The sequence below is a fragment of the Onychostoma macrolepis genome, chromosome 03 (assembly GCF_012432095.1).
Source record: "Onychostoma macrolepis isolate SWU-2019 chromosome 03, ASM1243209v1, whole genome shotgun sequence".
NCBI classification, from domain to species: Eukaryota; Metazoa; Chordata; class Actinopteri; order Cypriniformes; family Cyprinidae; genus Onychostoma; species Onychostoma macrolepis.
In genome coordinates, this window is record NC_081157.1 from 9229101 (window position 1) to 9248541 (window position 19441).

Here is a 19441-nt window from a genome sequence, read left to right on the forward strand (position 1 = left end):
ACACACATAGCACATAGCATTGACAACACCAGACAAAGGAACAGACAACACTTTAAATACAAGACGAAACGAGGGTCATTGACAAGCAGTGTTGGGCTAGTTACTCAAAGAATGTAATATATTTCTCATTACTAGTTACTCCTTTCAAAAGTAATATTGTTACTTTACTTATTACTTTCTGGCAACAGTAATTAGTTACACTACTAGTTACATTACTTTTTCTTCACGCCCCACAGAAGTTGTAACTGTGTAACTTCCAGATAAAATTCTTCTAGAATGTTACTAACAACATATTTCTGCTCATCATTTGACCAAAATCCACATTGGATCGCAGTCAGAAGTTATTACAAACACTCAATAGTGATTGATAGTGGCATTCAAGTACAAGTGTTGTTAACATGTTGATTTTATCAAATCACATGAGTTTGTAAGTAACTGTTTAATTTTCCAAAAATATTTTTAATTATACTAATATAATGTACCACATGCTGATCAGAAGGATGTAATGCCAAAGTAAATGTAGCCAATGATGATAAGCTCTCTTTGGGGCGTGCCTTATTTTACGTGGCCCATAAAGATAGCCGTAGATGTGGTAGGAATGTGCGTCTCATCGTCACGGGTGACGTCATCTATTTCCGGTGTGTCGCGGGAGTGTTTGTTTGGTAAGGAGCTGCAGTCGCGGCTGTATTCCTGAACACTTTGAATCAAACTAGGTTTTACGTATTTATTTGGGCTCGCGTATTTTTCTAGTGTGGACAGGAAGCCTGCGGTGCAGCGCATGTGGTACCCGATTGCTTTTGCGTCCTGGAATTTGAATGTCCTGTGCCTTGCAAGCCATTTAAACCGGTAGGTTGTTATTTATTATTTGCTGCACTAAGGGTCTGGATTGAGCACTTTAAATTTGTATCTATCTTTCTAGTTACAGACCGGGGGAGAAACATTGCAGTGGGTTTCTTGACGGAGCTTTTGTGGCTGTCTTCGCATATGCCGACTGTTATACCACTGATTGTTGCTCAGTAGTGCCGCATACCGTCACGTTACGGATCCTCGTCTCACGGTATTTTACTGGCTCGACTGCAGGAATGGATGCGTAATCTGCCGCGAACTGCAATCACGTACTGCTATGGTATGGTGTTTATTTAAAGCTGGACACTTGTATCGGCTGTCTGGTGGTCGAGCGTGCCGCGGATCCGCTACGATGGCCTCCGTTGCTCTCGCTTAGGGGATCAAGTGACTCAACCATCCAGCAGTCATTATTTTGATCTGGTTCCTTTTTTTGAGTGGTATAACGTTATATAATTTGAATTATCTTTTGCTTATTCTGTTTTGCTTTGTTTATGAGTCCATTGTTTTAAAACTTAGTATTTTTTTTGTAGATTTGTTTTTTTTTATTTATTATTTTGTTGTCAACCAAATTTCTGTGAATTGGTTGTTAACTGAATGGTTTCTTTTTGTTTGATTATATTTGTCTATTATTTTTCTTGCATTCACCGTTTCAAGTACTGATTTACTAGCGGATGGTGACCATATGTGTGTGTAATTGCTCGTAATGCATGGAGTACTCAGTTTTATAATGTGTGTGTATATTTGATTGGATGTTTAATGTGTAATTCTGCTTCTTCTCCAGTGGTTGGGGTGATCAGGATTCGTGTCTGTGTGGACGAGTCTCTCTCTCTCGGTGGTGGTCTCTTCCGATTGCAGTGTTCCACATTTGTGGTCTGAAGTGTGAGTGCACGAGTGTTTGCTGTGTCATTTTCAGGGAATGAGCGAGTAGTCCCCAGCCCTGGAGTGGAGGTTGAAGTGTGTTTGTAGTAGTGTGTATTTGATTCATATTTACATTTGCTAATGATGTCCAAATAAAAACTGTACTTTTGTATTCCATCTGTCTATGGTCTTATCTCCGCCGCAACCGAACCTGTGTGCTTTAAAGTTAATCTTATCAGGCGATTCCCCGGTAAATTTGCCTCCGGGGTGGCGTAGTCGGGTATTTTAGAGGGCTAGAGTTTATGTCTGCCTTTTGGGGGTGAGGTAACTCTCTCTCTCTCTCTCTGGTGTAAACTTTCAAATTTATGCCCTTTGTAAACGAACACGCCGCTACATAAAGTAAAGCCACAACTTACACAACAGATCTTTTTTCCTGACAAAATCAATATAATGCAATATTTCTATCTGCCGAATGTAAGCTTTTCCATATTCCAAGCTTGTCTGCTGCACTGGGGACATCATATGTATGTGTGAGTCATGAAAATTATGTTTTTATTTAAATTATTCAAATTATTATTTGATTGTTAGATTTTAAATCAGCGGGGTTGAGGCATCAAAAGTAACTAAGTAACTAAGCTGTTTTATGGAAAGTAACTGTAATATTATTACTGAAATCTTATTAGTAATTAGTTACACTACTAGTTACTGCAAAAAGTAATATTACAGTAACTAAATTACTAGTAACTAGTTACTGCCCAACACTGTTGACAAGACACACCTGAACCAAATTATATGATCAAACGAGAGGGAAACTCGGTCAGAGCTAGAGCACATGGGGAGAGAAAGCACAACATATATTGTTTAGAAACAAGTTGTTTCTTTCTTTGCACCTTTTTTAATTATTATTATTTTTTTTTTTTTACTAGGACTCATTGGAATGGTACACAGAGCAGCAGCCTGCCATCTATTCTGCCTTTCTGGACAAAAATCTGAAGGCATCTGTCAAGAACATACAGGTGCATCTCAATAAATTAGAATGTCGTGGAAAAGTTCCCTTATTTCAGTAATTCAACTCAAATTGTGAAACTTGTGTATTAAATAAATTCAGTGCACACAGACTGAAGTAGTTTAAGTCTTTGGTTCTTTTAATTGTGATGATTTTCACTCACATTTAACAAAAACCCACCAATTCACTATTTCAACAAATTAGAATATGGTGACATCAGCTAATCAACTCAAAACACCTGCAAAGGTTTCCTGAGCCTTCAAAATGGTCTCTCAGTTTGGTTCACTAGGCTACACAATCATGGGGAAGACTGCTGATCTGACAGTTGTCCAGAAGACAATCATTGACACCCTTCACAAGGAGGGTAAGCTACAAACATTCATTGCCAAAGAAGCTGGCTGTTCACAGAGTGCTGTATCCAAGCATGTTAACAGAAAGTTGAGTGGAAGGAAAAAGTGTGGAAGAAAAAGATGCACAACCAACCGAAAGAACAGCAGCCTTATGAGGATTGTCAAGCAAAATCGATTCAAGAATTTGGGTGAACTTCACAAGGAATGGACTGAGGCTGGGGTCAAGGCATCAAGAGCCACCACACACAGACGTGTCAAGGAATTTGGCTACAGTTGTCGTATTCCTCTTGTTAAGCCACTCCTGAACCACAGACAACGTCAGAGGCGTCTTACCTGGGCTAAGGAGAAGAAGAACTGGACTGCTGCCCAGTGGTCCAAAGTCCTCTTTTCAGATGAAAGCAAGTTTTGTATTTCATTTGGAAACCAAGGTCCTAGAGTCTGGAGGAAGGGTGGAGAAGCTCATAGCCCAAGTTGCTTGAAGTCCAGTGTTAAGTTTCCACAGTCTGTGAAGATTTGGGGTGCAATGTCATCTGCTGGTGTTGGTCCATTGTGTTTTTTGAAAACCAAAGTCACTGCACCCGTTTACCAAGAAATTGTGGAGCACTTCATGCTTCCTTCTGCTGACCAGCTTTTTAAAGATGCTGATTTCATTTTCCAGCAGGATTTGGCACCTGCCCACACTGCCAAAAGCACCAAAAGTTGGTTAAATGACCATGGTGTTGGTGTGCTTGACTGGCCAGCAAACTCACCAGACCTGAACCCCATAGAGAATCTATGGGGTATTGTCAAGAAGATGACAAGCAGATGAGCTGAAGGCCACTGTCAAAGAAGCCTGGCCTTCCATACCACCTCAGCAGTGCCACAAACTGATCACCTCCATGCCACGCCAAATTGAGGCAGTAATTAAAGCAAAAGGAGCCCCTACCAAGTATTGAGTACATATACAGTAAATGAACATACTTTCCAGAAGGCTAACAATTCACTAAAAATGTTTTTTTTTTTATTGGTCTTATGAAGTATTCTAATTTGTTGAGATAGTGAATTGGTGTGTTTTTGTTAAATGTGAGCCAAAATCATCACAATTAAAAGAAACAAAGACTTAAAATACTTTGGTCTGTGTGCAGTGAATTTATTTAATACACAATTTGAGCTGAATTACTGAAATAAATGAACTTTTCCACGACATTCTAATTTATTGAGATGCACCTGTATGTTCTTGGCAGATGCCTTCAGATATTTGTCCAGGAAAGCAGAATAGATGGCAGGCTGCTGCGCTGTCTTTTTCTTCCACTCGCTTCCTGTCAGATCTTTATGGTCCTGTCAGGGGGAATGTAAAACATGCCAAAAAAAAAAACATACATTTCCATGAATATGAGGAATCCACCCAAATGCATGCAACAGATATTCCTGGAGGCAGAGCATGCACCAAGACAAGCATGGCTCCCACTCCCACTCCCAAAATGGAAAGATGCAAAAACACATCACATAGCAAAGGACATGGTTCCCATTCAAACTCTGGAGAAAGAAGGTTTCAGAAAGTTGATTCAAACTCTGGAGCCAAGATATGAGACCCCCAGCCATAAATATTTTAGCCAAACATGCCTGCCACAGCTTTACACAAATGTCAGGAAAGAGTTTACTACGAAATAAGTAACATTGTATGTTTCTCCACCACTGCCGATCTATTCTCACGCCGTACCACAGAACCATACATTAGCCTCACAATCCACTACATTGACAGTGACTAGAAACTGCAAAGCAAATGCCTACAAACTTCATATTTTCCAGACAACCACACCAGGAAAATAATCGCAGCGGGTCTGAGGGATGAACTTTCATGTGGGGTTTAAAAGAGTCAAATCAAGTATGTATGATGCCCGACAGTGGATCAAACATGATCAAAGCACTGCAGCTGAACAACTGGACAAACCTCGGATGTTTCGGACACAGGCTACACAGTACCATTGGTAAGTTTCAAGATTGTAACTTGGGGGCGGGGGGAGAACTTCCCCACGTCACACACGTAATCTACACCCATGGGCAAGTACTAAGTAAAAGTAAGGGCAGTGTAAATGTTCACAGTTGAAGTTGTTTAAACATTAGCGTGCATAATGTGCAAAAGGCCCAGAGGCCACGACACACAAGCCCCTCAGGATCCTCAAGCACACCTGGGCTCAGCACCTCACCCACCATAGCCACAACCCCCACTGTAACCCCACTTCTTCTGGCAGAGGCAGAGGCAGAGGCAGGGGCAGATCTTCAGTACGGGGGAGGAATCCTCAGCAGGCTGCTGCTTCTGATGAAGAAAGTTGGAATGATGTATCCGAGCCAGACGAGAAACAACCAAAGCGTACACCAGGGCCTCAGTTGGTCACAACGGCAAGATACACACCGCTTCAGCTATTTCAGCTCTTTTTCACAACCTCTGTTTTAGACACAATTATAAAGAATACCAACGAATTTGCTGCAAAATGGGCCAAGGCTGGTAAGAAATTTCTTTGGATACCGCTTGGTGTGAAAGACTGTTTTGCTTATATTGGAATTGTTATCTATATGGGATTGGTGAACGCAAAGACTATTGGGGACTACTGGGCAAGGAAGGATATTTATAGTTTTCCGTTCCCTCAGTTTGCAATGTCCAGATCACGTTTCCAGTCAATTTCTTGGAATCTTCATCTTTCCAACATAAAAGATGATGAAGAGAATATCCACAAAAAGGGAACCCCGGACTATGACAAACTTTGCAAAGTAAAACACCTATATACTGACATTGTTTCTGCATGCAAAACATATTTCTATCCACAAAAGCAGCTGGCAGTGGACGAGCGCATGGACGCTTCAAAGGCCAGGATCGGCCTCAAACAGTATATGAAGGACAAGCCAACCAAATGGGGTTACAAATTGTTTGTCCTCGCAGATTCAATTTGTGGATATACTTGGAACTTTTATGTGTATGAAAGAAAGTCCTCCACAGACACCGGTAAAGGCTTGAGCTATGAATCAGTAATGCAACTTTTGGATCTGACTCTTCTTGGACAGGGCTATCACATTTTTATGGATAACTTCTATACCAGCCCGACCCTCTTCTGTGATTTGTTGCTGAAACACACCCAGGCATGTGGCACCATACGCCCAAACAGACAGGGCTTTCCAAAAACAAAAACCAACGACCTCGGTAAAAAGGCAAACAGAGGAGAAATTCGTTGGATCAGGCACGGAAAGCTCCTGTTTGTGAAGTGGATGGACACCAGGGAGGTCACCATGTGTTCTACTATTCCCAAATCATACAATGGTGACACCGTGAATCGCCGGGTAAAGAGTGCAGAGGGTTGGAGAAGGGACCAGGTTCCTGTTCCAGTAGCAGTGGTGGAATACAACAAATACATGGGTGGCGTTGACCTCTCAGATGCGCTCATTGGTTACTACAACGTGCTCCACGAAACCAGAAAATGGTATAAAACCTTTTTTTAACATTTCATTGACATTGCGGTCGTCAACAGCTTCATTCTTCACTGCGAGTTGTCAAAAATCCAGAACAAGACCCCTCTGCCCCAAAAAATCTTTAGAGAGCAACTAATTTCAGAGCTCATCAGAGGAACCACTGAGTCAACCACACCTGCACGTGCACCAGCCCAAATGTGCCTGCCGGACTGTATTGGGAGTGATGCCACAGCTGCCAGAACTTGCACTGTGCTTCGTGTCATCCCGGAACTGCTCCCACCACTGGCACACCGAGGGACACTCAAGCTAATTGACATGTCTACACTCTTGAAGTCTGGATTTTTTTGTTTTTGTTTTGTTTTTCTTTCCCTTTTTATGCAAACAAGAAGGTATTTGACAAGAATTTTTTTTTTATGTTTGCACAGTTTATTTATTTGTTGTTGTTGTCATTATTATTATTATTATTTTACAAAGAAGGTATTTGACAAAGTTTTTTTCTTATGTTTGCACAGTTTATTTATTTTTGTTTTTATTATTATTATTTATTTATTTTATCTTTTTAGAATTTCAGGTAAATGTTTGCACAGTTTATTACTTATTTTCTAAAACACTTTATACAATTTTACACAATATATCTTGCACTTTATATACATTTGCTCATTCTATATTTGTTATATTTACTGTGTGAAAGATGTTTGATCATTGAAAAATAAAAGGCAAAAAGTAATACTGTGTCTCATTGCTCTCTTTGATATAGAATTATGATTGGAAATATTGGATAAAATTGGAAATATGAATAAAAGTGCTGGTAAGTCATGTTGATATGGTTATCATCAAGTAAAAATATGTTTTCTGTGGTAATAAGCCAGGAACTTGGCGGCTTGAATTAGAAAAAAGTGTATATTCCCACCCTTCAATTGAATTACAATAATTCTTTTTTTCTAGTCTCTCCTGCCATCTCCTGGTAACAAACAAACCTGTCGGCAGTTTGCTAGAGCACAAAGGGCCTGAGTTATACATTTTCAAAGACAGGGTTTAGAACCAAAAAAAAAAAAGCGTATATAATAATATTTGTTACTTACAGCAGTTTTTATGTAATTTCAAATGGTTTTCTGTAAAATGACATTAAAATTGTGCATTTATTCCACTGTGTGGGTATGGGGAGACTTCAAATTTGGGTAGGCAGAAATTGTATTAAAAAAAAGTATTATTCCTCACTTCAGTTGGAATAGAATAACTTTTGCATGAATTATGATAGAGAAAAATTTCCTTTTTCCTGTGTTTGCTGACATCTGCTGGAAACAAATAAAATTGTTTGCAGGGAGCTGGGCCTCTCAGGGCCTGAGTTATACACTTTCAAATTTCAGTTTATAATAATTTTTTCAAAAAGCGCCTCTTTTTTTGTGTGTTTATTATAACACAGAAAACATATACAATCATTTTCATTACTTTCAACAGTATTTTATGTAATTTCAAAGGGTTTCCTGTAAAATGATACCAAATTTTTCTATGTACACCTCTGCATGTGGGTGTGGGTAGCTTTTCAAATCCAGCCAGAAATCCCCAAAATAGCCCCAGAGCTTATTAATGTAACAAACATGAAATACTTTTCATATGTGCTAACTATGATCTAGTCAAGAGATCCACGTTCAAGGGCACACAATAGGCTAAAGATTGCCGCAAAGCCCCAGCAAAATTACCATTAATGTGTCAGGGAGGATATTTGAATTAATTATTAACTCGTGTTTTCTGAGTCAGTTTTGCAAAGATGAAGTAACATTATTAAATAGTTTTTGTTTTCAATTTGAATTATTTTATTTTAAGTAGTAATTCAAAGCTTTCTACAGATAAATTTATCACGTCTGTGAGGCAAGTATTCTCTGAGTTTCGGTTCATCATTGTGAAGCGCTCCTGTTCAAGCAATTTTAAACCACAAGAAGAAGAAACGAAAGAGAACTCAATCGTTACTCAGGCACTGTTTTCACACACAGCCAAAGTGCACTCACAGCAAAGAGACGTGTTTCAGACAGCGCAGAAATACCGAGTTGATTCCTCTTTCGCGTCTCCCTGCATTTAAGGCTACACATAAAATTATGTCAAATTATGTCTTTGGTGTGGTGGCGATTTCATGGATCTAATTACCCACGTGTGAGTTGTCTGGCAAAGCAGTACTTGTGCACTTGTGAAGAAGAAAGTTGGTGTGTTTATTTGTGACTATTTACTAGACTATTAGCCAATGTTTCAGTTTCAGTTTAATTTATTTATATAGCACGTTTAAAAATGACAGAGTCGACCAAAGTGCTGCACAGAGAAGTAGAATTAAGCCAATAACCATAAAACAAAATTAAAATAAAAAGGTGATACACAACACTAAATATACACACAATAGAACTGTATACAGCAGTTACTCCATAAGCCTTTTTAAAAAGAAGAGTCTTTACTAAAGATTTAAAAACCTGAAGAGAAGTGGCCGATCGCAAGTAAAGAGGCAAGTTATTCCACAACTGAGGTTCTGCCACCGAAAATGCCCAATCCCCCTTAAGATCCCCCCAATGGCTAATAAATTCTTAGATTTTACTCGCCAGTGTGTCAGTTTCAACATGGTATAACGTATAAGTTTAGCACAGATACATTTTCACTCGCCGAACACTGACTGAGCACTTCAGAGTTTCAATATTTTGAGATACTGATTTTTGACTTTCATGAGCTGTAAGCTCTAATCATCAAAATTAAAAGAAATAAACATTTGAAATATATCAGTCTGTGTGTAATGAATGAAAATAATATACAAGTTTCACTTTTTGAATGGAATTCAAAGTTTTAAGTACTGACAACTTTAATTACTTCACTTATGCAACTTAAAATATCCCTTTTATGCATCTCAAAATTTTTACTCTATTTAAACTTAGTCACTTTTTAAATTGTATTAAATTAAATTATATAATTTCATGTAACTTAAATTGTAGTAGCAATGTTACTTAAACGAAACAAGGCAATCAGTTGCCACAAAATATTTATGTTTCCTGTACTCAAATATCTTCATTTTACAACTTTGTTTACTGATTTCAGATTTGTAATTTACACTAAGTACAACAGTTTATTGGAAACCATGAGACAGACATTAACAACAGTTCTGTGCAAAAAAAAGCCACATCAGGTCAAAGAAAATAAATTGAAATATTACTTTAATGAATAGGTATCATGCAAACAAAGCAGGATTAGATTTCTTGATATAAATTGTCTGCTGTTACACCATTTTCAGAACTTTGTGACAGAAGAAACTGCTATTTTTGTTTTGTTTCTATTTTAAGCAAAGCACCATTCAAACTAATACAAACTCAAACTTTATAACTGTTGTGTGCCTGAAATCGAACAAAACGCCACAGGCACACAGTATAAAATTTCTGTGCATGAATCAGCAAGTCATTCTTTAGAGCCAGCACCTTTGGCTTAAGTTTGCCATCATCAATACACAAGATAACCTTCTGAATAAACTCAAATGTGTTGGCAATCTCTCTTGGATATGAAAGATCCAACACATAGATTAAGCCAAACATCAAAAGGAAAGCATCAGAGAGTCTGCAGGTTTGTTATGAAAACTTCATTCTCAAGGATGATCGAAATCTTCACTGGATTGTACTGAAGAGCAATGTCTGGGACTTCTCTGACGACTCTAAATCTTCCTCAATCTGGATGTAAAAAGTGTTGAAACACATTTACCAAATGCTGCTATCTTGCCAGTGTGAAAAACCCTAAAAATGAAAATGCTGAAATCTAATACTAAGAAATATGCAGAATAAGTGCTTTACCGTGCATGTTTTCAAGAACTTTGAGGTGTCTTCTCTCAGATACACAGGAAGTGCACAGAGCACTGTTGTTCGCCTTGTGTGTACATCATGTTGATCCTTAAAGTTCACATTAAAACCAATGTTAAAAGTGTAACACACTGAATGTTTTACCCAGCACAAAACCAAACAATGCTAACATGACACGCAAGGAATGTCAAAAGGTGGATCAAGGCATACATAAAACAAGTGATCACAGTAAGATCCCTGACTCTAAGACACATCAGAAGATTTTAATGTATTCTACATAAATGTAACGGAAACAGGTCAATTTAGCTCAAAGGGAATCATTTATGATTTTATAGGGAATTTGGACAGAATCACTGTTTTGTGGCTGACAGTCGACAGCGATTCACTGAACGAGCCGTATAACATCAACTCTGCACTGGATTTGAAAATCCAAAATATAGTGAAAACACTATTAATAAGCACAGTAACAAGATCGGCAGATTAAGACATTAACTTGTAAGCACAAAACACAAGTTACTTCTCTTTTCAATATAAATAAGACCATACTGGATAAATCTAAGACATAAACTAATCTAACACATAATCACACATTCATACACGTTGCAGGAAGAGAAAAAGTGAGGAAAGGATGAGTTTAAGAGAATGAGAATCTGAAATCCCAAGTTTATAGCAATATGTACAACTGCATATAGACCTGAACAACCATCAATCACTTAATTAACCCTCGCATTGAGTTTCTCAATGACGCTAAAATTTATATTAAATGCACCAATTCAGCTAAAATCTGGAGTTGTTTTACTTGCGTTGCCTTTGTGTTAAGGGATTCCATTTTGCCGTTGTCGTTGCAGGAAAGGGGGTTTCCCGAGGTTGCTGATTGGTTGGAAGTTCAGTAGTCGTTGAAGTGACGTCTTGGGAAGCCAATGGTTGGGCGTTGGCTGAAGATGCGGAGTTGTGGCTGGTAGAAGTTTTGAGGAGGTCACAGACTCGAGTTGAACTCGGAGACAAGGCATGGCGGCAAAACTTAAACTGAGAACACGAAACTCGCAACGGAAAAGAAAAGAAAGAAAGAAAGGATGTAACAAGACTAGATGGGTTTTCTTCTCATCGTGGTTAAGTAGCAGCTGGCATGTAGGCCAGAGCACGCTGGAACGGCGCTCGAAGAATTCACGGGGCAAAAAGCAATGACTAAAAAGCCAAAACACAAAAAAGCAAAAGCAAAAAAAGAAAGGGTTTGATGGTGTCCTGAGTTTTTAAACTCTGCTTTTGGACACATCCCAAAATGGTGTGTTGACCAATTAGATATTGTCTTAGCTCGGGGTGTTGCTCTGTTTCTCCTCCCAATACATAAATCAACATGTTATCTGGTCAGTCACATTGTCCGAACTTTCCCTCTCTTTGCAGAGTATAATTTTGGACATGATTTCTATAACCAGAATATGATACATTTGACAAAGAATTGATTGACAGAAATGTTTAAAGTATGATTTTTCAAACTCATACATAAGAGAGAGACATACCAGAGAAGTACAATATATTTACCTAGAAGACTGCACTCTGTGATATAAAACATCCCTCAAACTTACAGGTAACACTAAAATCTGCTTGGTGGTTATGTTGCCTATGCAGGTGAGATTAGATACTTTCACAAAATGAACATTTATCAATTTCCAAGTGTACCTCTGAAACTTTCTTTTGCATCAATGAGGTTTATATTTTGAAGCCAGTGGCACGTGTCATCTGCTGACCATTTATCAACCATGGTTATCTGGGGGAAAAGAAAACAGAGCACAAATAACACTTCACAAACCAATCATGCATTAAACACTTAAACATTTTTGGCTTTAGAATATTTGAATGCTAAATTTACCCATGCACTATCACTTTAAATCAGCGCGTGCATAATAGACTCGGTGCGGATACGAATGCTGCACTGCAACCGCGCACAGTTTTAATGCAGACCGGCCGGAAGTTCTCAACTGTGGCCAGCAGTGTCCACTTTCCTGCAAAGTTTAGCTCCAACCCTGATAAGATAATCAAGATCTTCAGGATTACTGAAAAGTAACAGTCTGATCAGGGTTGGAGCTAAAAACTGCACGAAAGTGGACCTTGCAGGCCAAAGTTAAGAACTTCTACACCTGTTAACATAAGCCTGGGGAAAATACTCACCACAAACTGCGACAAACATTCACATATCATACCCCTCTGCCTTCCACCCTGTTCGCTTTTATTTGAATCGGCGCCTCGTTAACTTACCATTAACGAACAGTGAGCGCGCGCTTCACTAAAATTAAGTTCACTGCTATTTTTAACTCAGGTAAATATTATCCATTTTGCTTCTAGCATCACTACTTAACACAAGGGCTACTCTAACAAATAGAAATATTAACTGACAGTACTGAATATTTAAGTAATATGATTTCAAAAATGTAAAAACTTAATTTACCTGAGGGTATGAACGGGCAGAAATGGCGGACTCCTCAGTCTGAAAAATTAACTGTCACTGCTCATCTTCGCCAATCCACCAATAGTAATACAAGGATGATGCAACACATGTACGCCACCGGAGGGTATTTTTACGTTTATTTGTTTTTGATGCCCCCTTCAGGTTAGATTAAACCATTACAATATGGTATGGTACAAAATAAAGAAAACACCTGGTTAGTTTATTTATTTCACAAAATGATTTGTCAAAAAGGCAAACTATAATGTATTAGGAAATATAAGTTTCATGCTAATGTACAAACTTGCATAAAAAATCTCGAATCAAGATATTAATTAGTGCTGTCAAACGATTAATTGCATCCAAAATAAAAGTTTTTGCTTACATAATATGTATGTATACTGTGTATATTTATTATGTATATATAAAAACATGCATATATATATATATTTAAGAAAAATATGTTGTTTATATAAATATATTTATATTTAATATAAGAATATAAATATATAAACGTATATACATGTCAATATTTTCAAAATATATACTGTATGTGTGTATTTATATTTACATAATAAATATACACAGTACACATACATATATTATGTAAACAAAAATCTTATTCTGGATACGATTAATCACGATTAATCGTTTGTCAGCACTAATATTAATACTTGTTGACTACAGCAGTCATTCTTCTGGGTCTTGACTCAAAAAGCTTTGTGAATTTGTTGTGTAGACCTATAATTATTTTGTAATCTTTAGTTTACACATCAGTCATAAAACATGAATTGTAGAACCATTTTAATTAAAAAAAAGTTCTTTTCTCTCCAAGGGATCTACATAGAACCATTTTTTTGGTAAAAGGTTCTATTAGCCAAGTACAGAACCCCAAGGTTCTATAGAGAACCTCAATGAACCCTTTTTTAGAGTGTACAATAATAATTATGAATTATTCCACTTATGTATTAAAATGTAAGGTGCTTTGTGTAAAATGAGCCAAGTTTTATCCATATAGCCCAATGTATGTGGGAAAGGTGCTCTTTTAAATTCAGGTATGTCTGATCTCGCAGAAATGGAAAAATGGAGACCCCTTTGGACACTTTGGACACTTTGCCTCCCTTCAATTTAATCTCAATAAGTTTTTTTTAATGATATAAAGAAAAAAAAATTTCCCCGTTTACTGCCACCTAGTGGAATTAAAAGAAACTTTCTGCAGGGAGATGGTCCAAATAGATCTTAAATAACAGACTTTCAAATAAAAACCAAGTAAAAAAAAGAAAATAGATTTTTTATTTGTCTTAAACATACAATAAAAAATATTAATTATTCCACCCATGTGTTAAAATGTAGGGTGTTGTCTATGACTATATATAACAAAAATTAAATTTTTATGTCCTTACCATTAATAGAGAAATTTGTTGAAAATAAATCTGACAGACTTTTAAAATCTGCATGTTAGTGAACATCATAACATCAGAACATGAACAAAACATTTAAGATGATATTTTTTTTCTAAGAATGTTTATAAAAATTGCTTAAATGTCCTAATTGAACTATGATCTAATCCTAGCTTAGTCTAAGCCCCGTCTGTGAAACTGGGCCTTAGACTATTTTATAAAACAACCCTTTGTGGACATTGGCATATGTATCAATTTTCTGTGTGAAATGCGCACATTTCTGGTTTCATACCCTGTTCAAACGACTACATTTTTCCATATCTCTAAGGAGCTACTGTGCTCAATATGTTAGCAAAGACATGAATAATGCTTTATCAGGAATACAATTTTATTTTAATTGAGACTTCAGTGTTTCTGCTTTCTCTCATTAGTTATTCGGTCTTGAGTTATCTCTATCAAACCTCTTATCGTGCTATACCTAGTGCTGTTTATGTTTCATTCAGATACCTGGATAAAGAGGGGTTGGTTTTTAACCAATTCCTCGACATTGGTGTCAGCCGTGCCATCAATGACTGTCACATTTTCACTACTGTGAAAGCTCTCCTGCAGAACAAGCAGGTACCAACGGAGAAATTCTGTGGGCTTGGCACTGATGGGGCAGCAGTTATGACAGGTATGATAATTTTACTGTTCCTTGTTGGTGTTTGTAAGAAAGAAATGCCTTGTCGCTTCACAAGTAAACTCAGGGTGTGTAAATGGAGTTGCAAAGCAGCTGACTGACAGCTTCCCCAAAATTGTTGCGGTGGCTTGTGCTGCTCACCGCCTTGCCCTGGCCTGTAAGGACGCATTCAATGATGTGAAATACATGGCGACCTTTCGGGACCACCTCCAGGAACTGCATCACTGTGTAAACTGGACTGCAGCACTGAAAGCAGCAGCTTCAGCCCTTGGACTGACTGACTTGAAGATGAAGGGATATTGTTTATTACATATTCTATCATTCACAGTTGGCATTTCTAATGTACTCAGTGCTAACAAGTACTGTCTATACTAACTAGGGCTGGGTGATTTTTCCGATTTTATTGATTAATTCGAATTTAATGTTTTGCCACGATTTTATTTTTTAGAAATCCAGGAATCATGATTTTGAATAGAAATATTACCAAACACTAGAATTAGACACTTTGCCAATATGCCTATGATAACAGTAAACAGGGGGTGGGGTGGGGGATTGCGATAGAGGCTAAGTGAAAATAGCAGTATTTTTTAGTGATATGCTATTTACACGGCGCAAATAGCTTTAGATTCTATTTATTATATGTTAAAATAGCAGGATTCTGCTAATTACTTATTGCAAATATAGAGAAAGACATGACTTATTGCAAATAGTGGCAATTATCTGCACCTCTGCATTGTAATACATTATAAAATAGTATGCAATAACTTATTGAGTGTAATTTTTAAATTTTATTTCAAATTATTAAATGGATGCCACCTTATTGGGATAAAAGCCCTCCCTACACCTACCCTAACCCTACCCGATACTTTATGTTCAACTTTTTGATTATTTCCTTCCTTTTTATTAAAAAATAAATGCTTTTCTGATGTAATTTGAAAAGTTTGCCAAAATGTAGATTCGAACCCCGGTCGATCGTGTCAAAAGGAGTGTGACACACGCTTTACCATCTGCGCCACTGAACCTAACGACTGATGATCGTATTTTGCAAATTTGACTATCCCAATCATACGTTTGTGGGTGGAGTTAGTGTAAATAGCCTCTGCCAATAACCGGGCTATTTGCACTTAAATAGACACTCCGATTTTTTTATATATATATTCCCAACAATTAAACAGCTGCCCACAGAAAAAAACAGCACCCCCACTTCCCACGCCTCTGCGCCTTAGATTTCATCACGGGTCTTCCTCCATCTGCGGGGAATGCCATCATCCTGACGGTTATCGACCACTTTTCTAAGGCAGCCCACTTTGTTCCACTTCCTAAACTTCCCTCTGCCAAAGAGACAGCACGGGTAGTTTTTGATCACGTTTTTAAGATCCACGGGCTACCCTCTGATATCGTTTCTGAGATTCTGATTGGAGCTTCTGCTGGTCTGCCATCAGGATTTCACCCACAAACTACTGGGCAGGCTGAACGAACTAACCAAATTCTTGGTCACATGCTTCGTAGTCTAACGTCCCACAATCCCTCGTCCTTGGTCTGACCAGCAACCCTGGGCTGAATACGCCTATGATTCTCTCCCGTCGTCTTCTACGGGGTTTTACACTGCTCTGTCCCTTCTCCGATGAACGCCCTGATGATTTCCTGGTTTTATGAAGCCCCTCCCTCAGAAATACACGATGGGCTCAGATTGGTTATCTGGCCCAGTGCATTGTGATTCGCTAAAGCACCTAGTGAATATGAGACCCAGAGAATATAAGTGAAGAGGATCGCGCAGAACCTGTGAAGACCAGAGCCCATTCTAAAGTTTGTTTTATCAATTGTTTTTGTATAGGTCCTGAAACCATTCCTGGAAGTGACCGAGGAGATGTCTGCTGAAAGTCATGTCACATTCTCTAAGTTAAGTATTTTAGTATGCAACCTGCAGAAGCTGACAACAAGTATGGCCAGCAGTTATGCACCAGAGTCTGTTGGTCAGAAGCTAACTAGCACTTTGAACAAGCATCTGACCAAACGGTGTGGAGACTACGAATCAACAAGGTTTGTATAGATTAATCTCAGAATATATCTCAGTATATAATTATTTTATAACTCAGTTTGTTTAATTATTGCAACATGTACAACTTTTAGATTTCTTGCAGTATCAATTCTGCTGGATTTAAAAAAGTAGCCTTAGGCATGGAGACAAATGCAGAGATGGCTGTTCGAGTGTTGACATCCGAGGCCAGCCAACTGAATGCTGTAGAATGCCAGAGGCAACTTAAGTTGCACCACTCGCACAACAACAAACCAGGGCTAGTTGTGTGTGGTCTGATTTTTATGTGAAGGTTAGATTTACACATCAGGGGCCGGATTCACGAAACATTCTTAAGAAGAAATTTCTTCTTAGCTGCCATTTTCTTCTTATTTTTTAACTTAAGAAAAAACTTAAGAATATTTTGTATTCCCTTAAAATTCTTTCTTATCTTGTAATATTCTTAGCTTTTTTCTTAAGATTGTTCTTAAGACAAAACTTAAGAAGAATTCAAATTCTTCTTAAAAATCATCGTAAATAACTTCTTAAATTTAGGACAGCCCCAGACTTGTCTTAAACAGTAAGAATTATTTAATGAATTTATTGGGTTATTTCAAATTAGTTGTTATATTTAGGCATTGCAACAACACTAGCTACATATAATACAAGGTAGGACTATTAATAGGGATGTGCAAGTTTTCTGAAGTGACAGTGATGACTGATAATGTAAACAATGACCGGTCGTGATTAGCCTACTGTATGTGTGACGCTACTTTTGCTGACTTCAAAACTTGGTAGAATAATAGATGCAATAATTGAAAGCAATAATTGAATGCTTTTAATTTTAGCCTATAAATACGACATAATCTTTGGCAGTATTCAGCGCATATGAATGCACCGACACAGGATGCTTTTGCTGTAGCAGCACGGACACACATACCAGAAGCGTTCAGAATCTGCCAGGAAGCACAAAAAGACTAAGTTTATCAATGCGTCATGTATTCACTCAGATAATTCACTCATTTTCTTCTTAAGAAAAAATTAAGATGTTCTTAAGAATATATTTGAGAACTTATTATCTTAAGAAATTTCTTAACTTATTTCTTAGAAATGCTGTAAGCATTAATAAATAAGAAAATGGTTGAAAGTTTTTTTTTTTCTCTCTCTCTCTTTCAGATCTAGTAGGCAAGCCTTTTTTACTTACTCGCACTCCTTATAAAAAAAATTAAAATAAAAAAAAAACACAAACAAACATATTGGAGACTGAGGCTGTCAGAGTGTTTTACTGTGTGTTTCTTTGAAGAAAAAGCTCCACTATTCTCAATATCTGTCTCTCTCTCTGCATGTCTGTCTTGCTCTCTCTCACAGGTGAGACAGCAAAAAATAAAAAATAAATAAATAACATGGATATTGTCACTGAAGTGAAAATGTACCTGTCCCAGCCAAATGTCAACAGAATGTCTTCAGCATTGCACTTCTGGAACAAGGACAAAAGTTCCCAAACTTTCAGAATTGATTACTTTCTCCATAATAAATTGATTGATATTTTTCCCTTCACTCTCACGGTTGGGCTGTTCTCCATGCTGTCTGTAGAACAGGCCGTGATTGTCTGAGCTGACTGAACCTGCTGTTGTTGTCTGGACAGGCTTTATCTCAGCGGTCAGCTCTGCAGATGTGAAGCTGATCACCTGCAGACATCAGGACTGAGCATGTTATAAATGTGAACTCACTGCGTGTGAACTGAGGGTGCATTCCATACTATATAGAAGGCAAAAAGCAGTAGGCGAGCGAATAAGTATGTTTGAATCTTTAAGTATTCATAAAAGAGAAGGCGAGTGCACAAATTCTTGTGAGATTCGGACGTGCGTATACTTAAGTTGCGTTCTAATATGCCTAGAAGGTGTTAACGCTAAAAAGTACAGTATATTTGTGATTTTGCTGTAAAAACACGTTTTATTATGTATAATGATCAGTGGAGCTCCAGTAAGCACACATACATCAATTTCAATTTGGATTAACATAAACCAGCAGGTGACATTTTTGGAAAAAAAGGAAAACCTGAAACAACAATATAAAGTAAGATAATTTTGTTACTTCTAACACAGAAATCAAATGACATTGTGCTGTTAGAATGACTGCTTTTGTGTTGTGTTTGTGCATCTTTGCAGGATCTGAAATGTCTGCAGACTGGTGAGGATGGAGAAGTCCACAGCAGCATCCTGGAAATGGTATATGTTACTGGTATTGTATGAACAGAAACCAGCTGGACAAACTTGACCAAAATCACCTTTTGTGTTCAGAAAAAAAACAACAACACAAAGCTTGAACAGCGTGGGGGCGAGTAAATAAAGACTGAATTTATATGTTTAGATGAACTAACCCTTAAACCCTTTTTGTTCAAGATTGTGAGGTTCAGGGGCGTCATCACGGGCCTCATCCTCTCTGTGTACTCAGACAAGGATAGACTCGATGTCCCTTTCTCATCCATGATCAGATTCAGTCTGACTGCAGCAGCTGCTTCATCAGAATAAAGCTGCAGAACTGGCTCAGCTGTGTTGAGATGGCAGTAGATGTGGGTTCAGCATCTGTAAA